Source organism: Homalodisca vitripennis, chromosome 3, assembly GCF_021130785.1.
Source record: "Homalodisca vitripennis isolate AUS2020 chromosome 3, UT_GWSS_2.1, whole genome shotgun sequence".
Lineage (NCBI taxonomy): Eukaryota > Metazoa > Arthropoda > Insecta > Hemiptera > Cicadellidae > Homalodisca > Homalodisca vitripennis.
This window is the reverse complement of record NC_060209.1, coordinates 196298328-196306770: the sequence shown is the minus strand read 5'-3', so window position 1 is coordinate 196306770 and position 8443 is coordinate 196298328. Positions and strand designations below refer to the sequence as shown.

At 33.6% G+C, this 8443-nt stretch overlaps 1 protein-coding gene across 3 annotated transcripts in view; it reads left to right on the top strand.

The window, feature by feature from the left end:
- Nucleotides 1-1128: 1128 nt before the first annotated feature.
- LOC124357984 (nose resistant to fluoxetine protein 6-like) overlaps nt 1129-8443 on the top strand; it is a 99706-nt gene continuing 92391 nt past the window's right edge. For all 3 annotated transcript variants that reach the window (XM_046810162.1, XM_046810163.1, XM_046810160.1), the window contains exon 1: nt 1129-1267. The gene's annotated coding sequence lies outside the window, so the exon portion shown is untranslated. The remainder of the gene's footprint in view (nt 1268-8443) is intronic.

The following is an 8443-nucleotide window of genomic DNA, read 5'->3' as shown; positions in this document are numbered from 1 at the left end:
CCAGTCATCTTTACTATTGACTAAATTCTAAACGAAACCTTGACTATGTAGCCAAATATGTTACTTCTACCAACCAATTCGCTGTATCCCCTTCTGTATCTTCAATCCCATATCAATACAGATGACTGCTTTTATCATCTCTACTAGCCAAATAACCTAATAATTGGCGTTTCAGGAAAAATGAAAATTAAGTTTAATATGATTATTATACTTCAGTATTGATATAATATAAGGTTTTCCAAACCTTAAGATAACTCTGTATATCAACAAGTATTTCTTGTGCTTTCTTTGTTTCTAAGTTTTGGAAAAACAGATATTATATGGAGGGATATTACACTGGAGTTTTGGTCCGCCAGCAATCTTGATGCCAGGATTATGTTGATTATCACCGATTTCATTAATTTATTCAATTATATCTTCATTTGAAAAATACGAGACCCTCCATCAACATTAGGAAGAATATATAGAATAGAATCACCTAAAACCTAAAGCTGTACTCCTCCTGCATCATTAGTCTTCGTAAGGATAATGTTATTCTTCTCAAATTTTGTTCAATATACATTTCTTTATTTTCATAGTTATTAAATAAAATGTTACTGTTAATAAAAACACATGTTCAAACTCTTTAAAATAAAAATCAGAATGTTTTAATTTATTAAATTTACACTAAGGAATGTACATACTTTCCTAAAGGTGAGTCAAGAAGCATTTTTGGGCTTAGCCATATATCTGACCTCTTCCAACCACTTCGCTGTATTCCCTTCCGTGTCTTCAACCCAATATCGGTACAGGCGTTGCTTCCATCATTTCTACTATTGACTAATTTATTAATTAAATCCTTCTATGTAGCCATATGTCTGACTTTTTCCAACCACCTTGCTGTATTCTCTTCTGTGTCTTCAACTCCATATTAATATAGATGACAGCTTACTTCATCTCAATTCTAGACCTATTTCTGAATGAAATCTTGCCGGGTATTGTTTCTTTAATTTATAAACATATAATAGCATGAGACAATAATATTTTAGAAATAAATCGCAGCCTAAATGTACAAATATTTGTGGCCAACATCTAATGCGTGAAGACGACTTTAAATGAAGAGATTTGATCGCAGCGACAGACTAGTCAGTGTTGTATTGATGCCAAGTCACTAGTAACGCACAATCGTGTTGGATTCCTGTACGTCCTCATTACACCTTATATATTCCACGACGTTTCGTAACAACACGTCTTGTTTGTGTGGTTGATGTCTTAATTGGCATTTCAGGTATAATGAAAATAAAGTTTATAATGATTACTATATTTCAGTATTGATATAATATCAGTTTTGCCAAAACTTAAAAACAAAGAAATCTCAAGAAATACTGTTGATGTATTATTTGTGACATACAAGAAGATTAGCACACTTTAGACTTTTTTTAGCTGCCGCTGTTATTTTTCCATTGTCGTTCAATGTATTGCTTTTAATTTTGGTAGAAAGCTTTTCACAGATACCACGCACACCTGTCTGAGGTCTACCAAACCTGAAGTTGTAGTTTTCTTTGTAGAAAATGTAGTATAGTAACTTTTAAGCTCTGGATTTTTTTCACCTAAGATTTGATGCATTATTTTAATGTTTAGATCAGCAGATAGATATTCTACAGGTTACCCAGTGTACTTTCGTTTGAATGCATTCAATGTTCTCTTTTATATTTTGGATTATTTCTGTAGGTACAACATTTCCTTTAATAGTTTTCCCGCAAGTATTTTGGAAATTTTCCAACATTTAATAAATTAGAAATCCTTCTGGGTTGTTTACTGGCGACAGAGATCAAGTTTATGATAGCTTTTTTACAAACGGCAATGTTTAGCCCATTATATGACATGTGATAAGAAACTGTGTGCCTCTTACCTTTTGTATTTTCAGCAAATGTACTTTGTTTTGGTCGATACCTTTTAACAGGTTGTACCTCTATTACTCCTTGAATAAATGAGTATTGTTGATTGTTTTTCTCAATTCGGTAAATATCCGTGAACATATCCACTTGGTCATCTTTTGATATACTATCCAAACAATCTTTGTGGCACCTATAAAAATAAAATAGTAACAAGCAAAAAAGATTTCTAGTACATGGATTAGGATCACTTTATTTACAATTTAATATCTAATCTATTTAGCGTAATTATCATAAAATATTGATTTTCTTCAAATATTTCTGAATATAATAAATAAATTAAAATTAACTTACTCGCAACTGTTCTTTTGCAAATACCCATGAATGTCAGTTCCTTTGTAGCTTTTATATGCCTCTCCACATAACCAAGCCTTCTTTATTACATTCCGTTGGTACTAATCTTCGTTTTGAATTCCCCATTTCCTTTTCCTGCTGAAAGGGATATTTTATGTTTCATCACTATTAGAACGGTTTGATCTTTCGATTATTTCTCTATTAATATATTGAATCAAATCCAATAAAGTAAATGTAATCTACTCATTCGACACACAGCACCATTCTGAGAAAACAACTTCAATCGTTTTGAGGTTATGATAAACACACCAGTCAGCTGTTGCTCGCGCATGCGCAGTCGACTTTAGATTAACCAATTTACAGCAGAAAAGGCATATCTTATAAATAAAAATGAATAGCAAAATGTGTTGATAAGCGCTAATCTCAAGAACGACTAGACCAATTCGGTAATTCTTTTTGTAAAATGTCCATTGAAATTCGAGGAAGGTTTAGAAAGTTAGAAGGTTAAGAAAAGTTACCTGGAATATTTTGGAATTCAGAAAAAATTGTAGTTTTTACGTTTCATAGTTCAAATTAAACTGGCACTAAACAGCTGTTGACAGCTTTAGTTCGACAAACTTCCGGAAACATCTGTTTACATTTAAATTTTACCAATAATAAGTAAACAGCGTTTGATCGGTAGTGTAATGCAGATAGTAAATAAAACATTAATATGAGTCGTCCAATTCCAAAACCGGTTAGTTGTGTCAAATGTAATTTTTGGCAAAATGAGAAAAACGGATATTTTAATACTCTGTACAATATTATATTATGTGAATACTTTAAAATGATGATAAGTGTCAAAGATTTCAAAAATGCAAGTTATTAGTCAATAAATTGTAATATAATCAAGATATTGTCAATTTCAATTTGCAACAAGCCAGTTTTGTAACAGTTTTTATTAATTAGCTAGTTTTGGAAATGGCCGGTTCGCAACTAGCTAGTTTTGGCAAAGTAAGAGCAACTAGCCACTTTTGGAATTGAAAATAAATGCGTACATTAATAGGACAGGAAATTTCTGAACAAAGGCCAATTTTATTATTTTTTATGGCTTTATTATACAATACAAGTTAACACGGTCTATACAAACTTGTCAAATTGAAATGACATTTTTAAAATGAATTTTAAAAAGCTATAAATAAAAATGAAATGGTCATTTTTCTTACAACAATCAAGACGAATGCCTATAAATCTCATTATTTTATCTAAAACAAAAATTCTTGGGCAATTAGAATTATTGAAGATAAATTCAGACATTCTGACCATAAAACACAATAGACCTAGGTTATACAAAACTTTTACAATATTTTTATACAAAAAATTAAGTCCATCAAAGTCCATGTGTTAAAATTCTTGGCTGTACACATCAAACTCTTGCATTCATTTCATCCATTGGCTCATCATTTTCTTCCTCATTTTCTAATACATGAGTAACTTCATTTGATGAAAAAACCTGCTGGAAATACTTTAGCTCTTCATTTTTCGACCACTCCTTACCATAGTGTTTAGTTAGCAATTTCGAAATACTCGTCACTTTATCTTTTTTCACTGGGATTCCTACAGGCAGAACCATTGGTTCAATGCTGGAGATATTAAGCCCTGGTTTATTAATAGACCGAGGCTTCATAAGGTCACTTCTATAAAATATTTCCACACGAACCAAAATATTGTTTGTTTTACTACGTGAAATTATAAATCTTTTCGTTTTAGAGAAAGGAAAATGCCAGGACTTTGTTTGCTTAAAGACTTCAGTGCAGCTGGCTTTCCAATTGTAGCAGAAAAAATCTTTTCCTAACTGGAAAACTGTTGCTACTTCATGGAAAGCATTGATGTAGTCGAAAGGGCTAATAATGCATTCCAGTTTTCGAAATTTCTTTTCCAGGCGGTCGAAAATCCTATCTGCAGGTAAAAATGAATGGCCCGTAACCGGAAAAAATACGGTTATTTTCTTTATGTTGCGTGGAAGATCTTGAACAAGGGTTTTGCATAACATTCCAATTAAGATAGAGTTTTTATTTTGGCCAGCTGCACCATCTGCATAGAGTTCTATTTCTTTAATATTTTCTAAGTTTGTATTAGTCAACCGATGATACAAAGCAGACGCAATTTGATTTGAGCCACGATTATCTTCGGATTCATCCCAAGTATACACAAAAGTGTTTTGCTTGTTTTGAGAATCTGTTGAGGAACCTTCGCAAATCGTGAAGGTATACTGATACAGTTGTTTCGAGTAATAGTTACTCTGATCTGGCAGTTTTGGCAAGGGTAGTTTCTTCTGACAGTCGAAGGAAAGTTTTTTCACTCCATCCTTAGTGGTTCTAAGGTTTTCATAAAAATTACTTGCTCTCAGCTTATGCACCCTAAGCTCAGTCATCAAGTTAATTTTATCGTTACCTTGTGCACTTTTTATCTGATCCTTCAACTGCAAACAAGTGGAACAGACGTCTGTAGCAGGAGTCTTAAAACTTATATTGTACTCTCCGTTAAAAATTTTCCTGAAATATTTATATTTAACCTTACGATCATCAGGTGCACTAGCATTGTAGGCTAACCATAACTTCTTCACGGTCAGGTCACTTGATAGGTAATTTCTATTACAACCTTTTTCCCTGCAGTAATGAGATTCAAGGGGTTCTAAGGACTCAATGAATGTTTTAACCGAGCCATGTCTGTCAGAATACTTAGTTGTAAATCGATCCCCACCTCGCCTTTCCCTAGGGCTTTCAGAAGTTAACAGATTGCGCCTGCTAATAAGCTGCACTCGATGTTTCGATATTCCTAGTATGTCTAAAAACTGTTTTTGGCAAACCTGCACGTCATGGTGTCCACTTTCCACTCTAAATCTAGGGACAAAATATCTGTTTGTACATACCCGTTTGACAAAATGTTCGGCAGGATCAGGATTATTGTTACCTTTACGATGACTAGGCCCAGGCCTGGTTGGCGTTTCATTGCTAATGTATTTCAACAGGAATGCATCCTGTGTTATTTTATCACAAGAAGCATAGAAGGCCTGATGAAACTTTCGTACGTCTTGCATGGTCAAAGTGTCACATTTAAACACAGATTTCTTCTTTTCATCATTATTGCACCTTTTAAGAGTAGGCAGTTTCTTAGAGACATGTCTTTGTCTCTTCTTAACATTTTTCTTCCACTTAGTATGATCTCTTACCTTTTTACGGCTTTCCTTCCCACACACACTTTTAATCACTCCATCCCTTCTTACTTCATCTTCCAAAATTATATTTGTACTCATTTTCACAAATTAAAATTAAATCAAAACTGTTACCAAGCAAGGAATAACCTACAAACCAAACTGCACACTTTTCAATGATCTCAAGCCAAGATAAATAATACAGGCACAGAGTGAAAATCAGTGTAGCCAACTGAAGAAATTAATAAACTTTTGAAAAAACATTGGTGTTACTATAAAAAGTGTAATAGATATTGTTGTATTAAGAATTTTTGAAAAGCTTACCAGATGAGTCAGTGCACATTTTCTGCTACAACTAGCTAGTTTTGTAACTGACCCTTATAAAGGTGCCATATTGAAAGCCAGGAACTAGCCAGTTTTGAAACTGCTTATGGCATTTGCTACTGGGCAGTTTTGGAAAAGTTTTCAAATGCAATTAGACCGGTTTGAATCTGTATCCAGTTTTCACATTGAATTTTAAAAGGGAATTACCTACTTTTGCCACTTGAAAACTATTTGGACATGCGCAATTTAGTCTAATGAACATGTTTCAATAACAATCAAATCTTTTTAAATTTTGTCAATTAGCCGGTTTTGGAATTGGAATCCTCATATATACATTTTACTCCAGATTGGGCTAGTGACGAATGAAAATCATCTATTGCATTAAATACTGTTATAAAACTAACCTTAATGAGCCAAGTTATGAGTATTTTCACATAAGTTACTTTAAACTGGTGGGCTTTCTTGACATTATGATATTACATTTTAACAATGGCTTATGGAAAAACAGAGAAACGAATACTAACATGCCACAACGATTCATTCTATCCCTATGATTTACAACGTAGAAAGGTCTGTCTTCTAGCCATGTTACCACTTGACTACGAAATCGCTGCCCATTTCATTCTTGCAGTTACGTGGTTTATGTTGTTAAACAAAATCCTTTATAGCTGGTGTTTTTTTTTTACAATAACTTAAATGAGAAGTTTTCAGTACAAATTTGGTTGCTTTTCTCGTATTGGAATGGTGATCCTCGTCTAGTGTCCTTATACCATATTCCTGCAAGAAACCTAAGCGCTCATTTCTGTGGGATAAGAATACTTTTTATTTTGAGCTTGGATTCCCCCCCCCATATTGCTAACCGTTATCTCAGGTGAGATTCAAATAGTTCAAAATAAGCAGTTGTTGTTTGTTTAGTTCGTCTGATGACGTAAATTTCCGAGCTGAGCATTTTACACAGCTAGTGCATATGAGGTCTTCTTGTAAGTTTCCCACCTATCACAACTCCAAAGTACTTAGTCTTGTCTTCTCTCTTCAGATGAGGTAGTCCAGCATCAATTCCTTTTTTAGGGTGCTGTTATCCACATGGAAAATTGTCTACCTCATTAAGCGCAAATGCATTTGAGTATTTCTTAGCTATATTACAGATAATATAGGCTTTGTTGTTAATAGAAGACATATTAAACTGTTGTAACTTCTAGAATTGTCCATACGTCTAAGACATTATATTTATATAAATCGGAAATAACTTATTAAATTATCATATCTTTCAGTTATAGTGAAAATGAAAATCAAGTTTAATATGATTATTATACTTCAGTAATGATATAATATCTATACCAAAACTTAGAAATAAAGAAAGCAGAAGATATACTGTTGATATACAGTGCTATCATAAAAGAATCATGCGGTTTCGAACTTGACTTAAAAAAAACCCAAATTACCTAACGTTAATATTTTTTATTCATCTAATTTGTCGTCTCAAACAGTTTTATTACATAATTGATACATTTCAATATTTGAGTCCTTAGTCGCTCGACAAATGCCCAAACGACACTCATCTACTCTACAAACTTACGGTTGTCATTGCTTTATTAATCGTGTGTTTTAAGTGGTCCAGTTCGCGACTTTTTGTAAATAAACAACGCTTTTGATGTCCCCTCCACAAGAAAAAAATGACAGGTGTCAGGTCTGAACTGCTTGGAAGCCACAGCACAGGTTCTTGCCAGCCTATCCATCGATCTCCATATCTTTCGTTCAAAGCGTCCTTGAACGAATGTGAGAAAGGACTATCTTGTTGGAAAGGAAGATGATTGTTTTCGAGTTCATTTAGCTTAGGGAAGCAATAATGGGTTAATATGTCAAAATGCACAATTACATTAATTGGTTTTTCAGTAAAGAAGAAAGGCTCTTTTGCGCAATTTTTCATCACAGGACACCAAATATTACCTTTAAGCGAGTCGCGTTGTTTCCTAACAATTAAGTGTGGGTTTGCGGAGCCCCCATATTCGTGAATTGTAACAATTACATCGTCTAAAAACTTTTTTTGTGTATATTGTTAAACACAGTCCTTTATAGCTGAGGTTTTTTTACAGAAACTTAAATAAAGAATTTTCACCACAAAATTGGTTGCTTTTCTCCTGGTGTCGTGATGGTGATCCTCGTCAAGTGTCCTGATACCACAGTCCTCCAAGGAACCTAAGCTCTTATTGTTGGGGGATAAGAACACTTCAGTTTGACCTTGGAATTTCACCCCATATTGAACAACTTTGTTCATGTCTTCTTTCTGGTGTTGTGCGGGTGTTAATCTTTGTGCCTGCCGAATTACTACGAACGCAGAATTACTTCTCTTATGAATAGTGCCACTGGTACCGTTAGCTGTTTAAGATCCTTGTCAACTGTCATGATAGTTCAGTCATCCAAGGCAACTTATTGCTCTTTTCTGTTGAATGAGAACTCTTTCCAGTGTGAGCTGGAATTTCCACCCCATATTATCACCCCTTATATCAGGTGGGATTCAAAGAGTTTGAAGTACACAGTTGTTGTTATTGTCTCCATCATTAGTCCTCGTAAGGACAAGTTTGTTCTGCTCAAATTTGAGTTTCCCAAATTTTTCAATATAAATTTCTTTATTTCCATAGTTACTACATAAAATGTTTTTGTTAATATACACACATGTTTAAACTCTTTCAAATAAAAA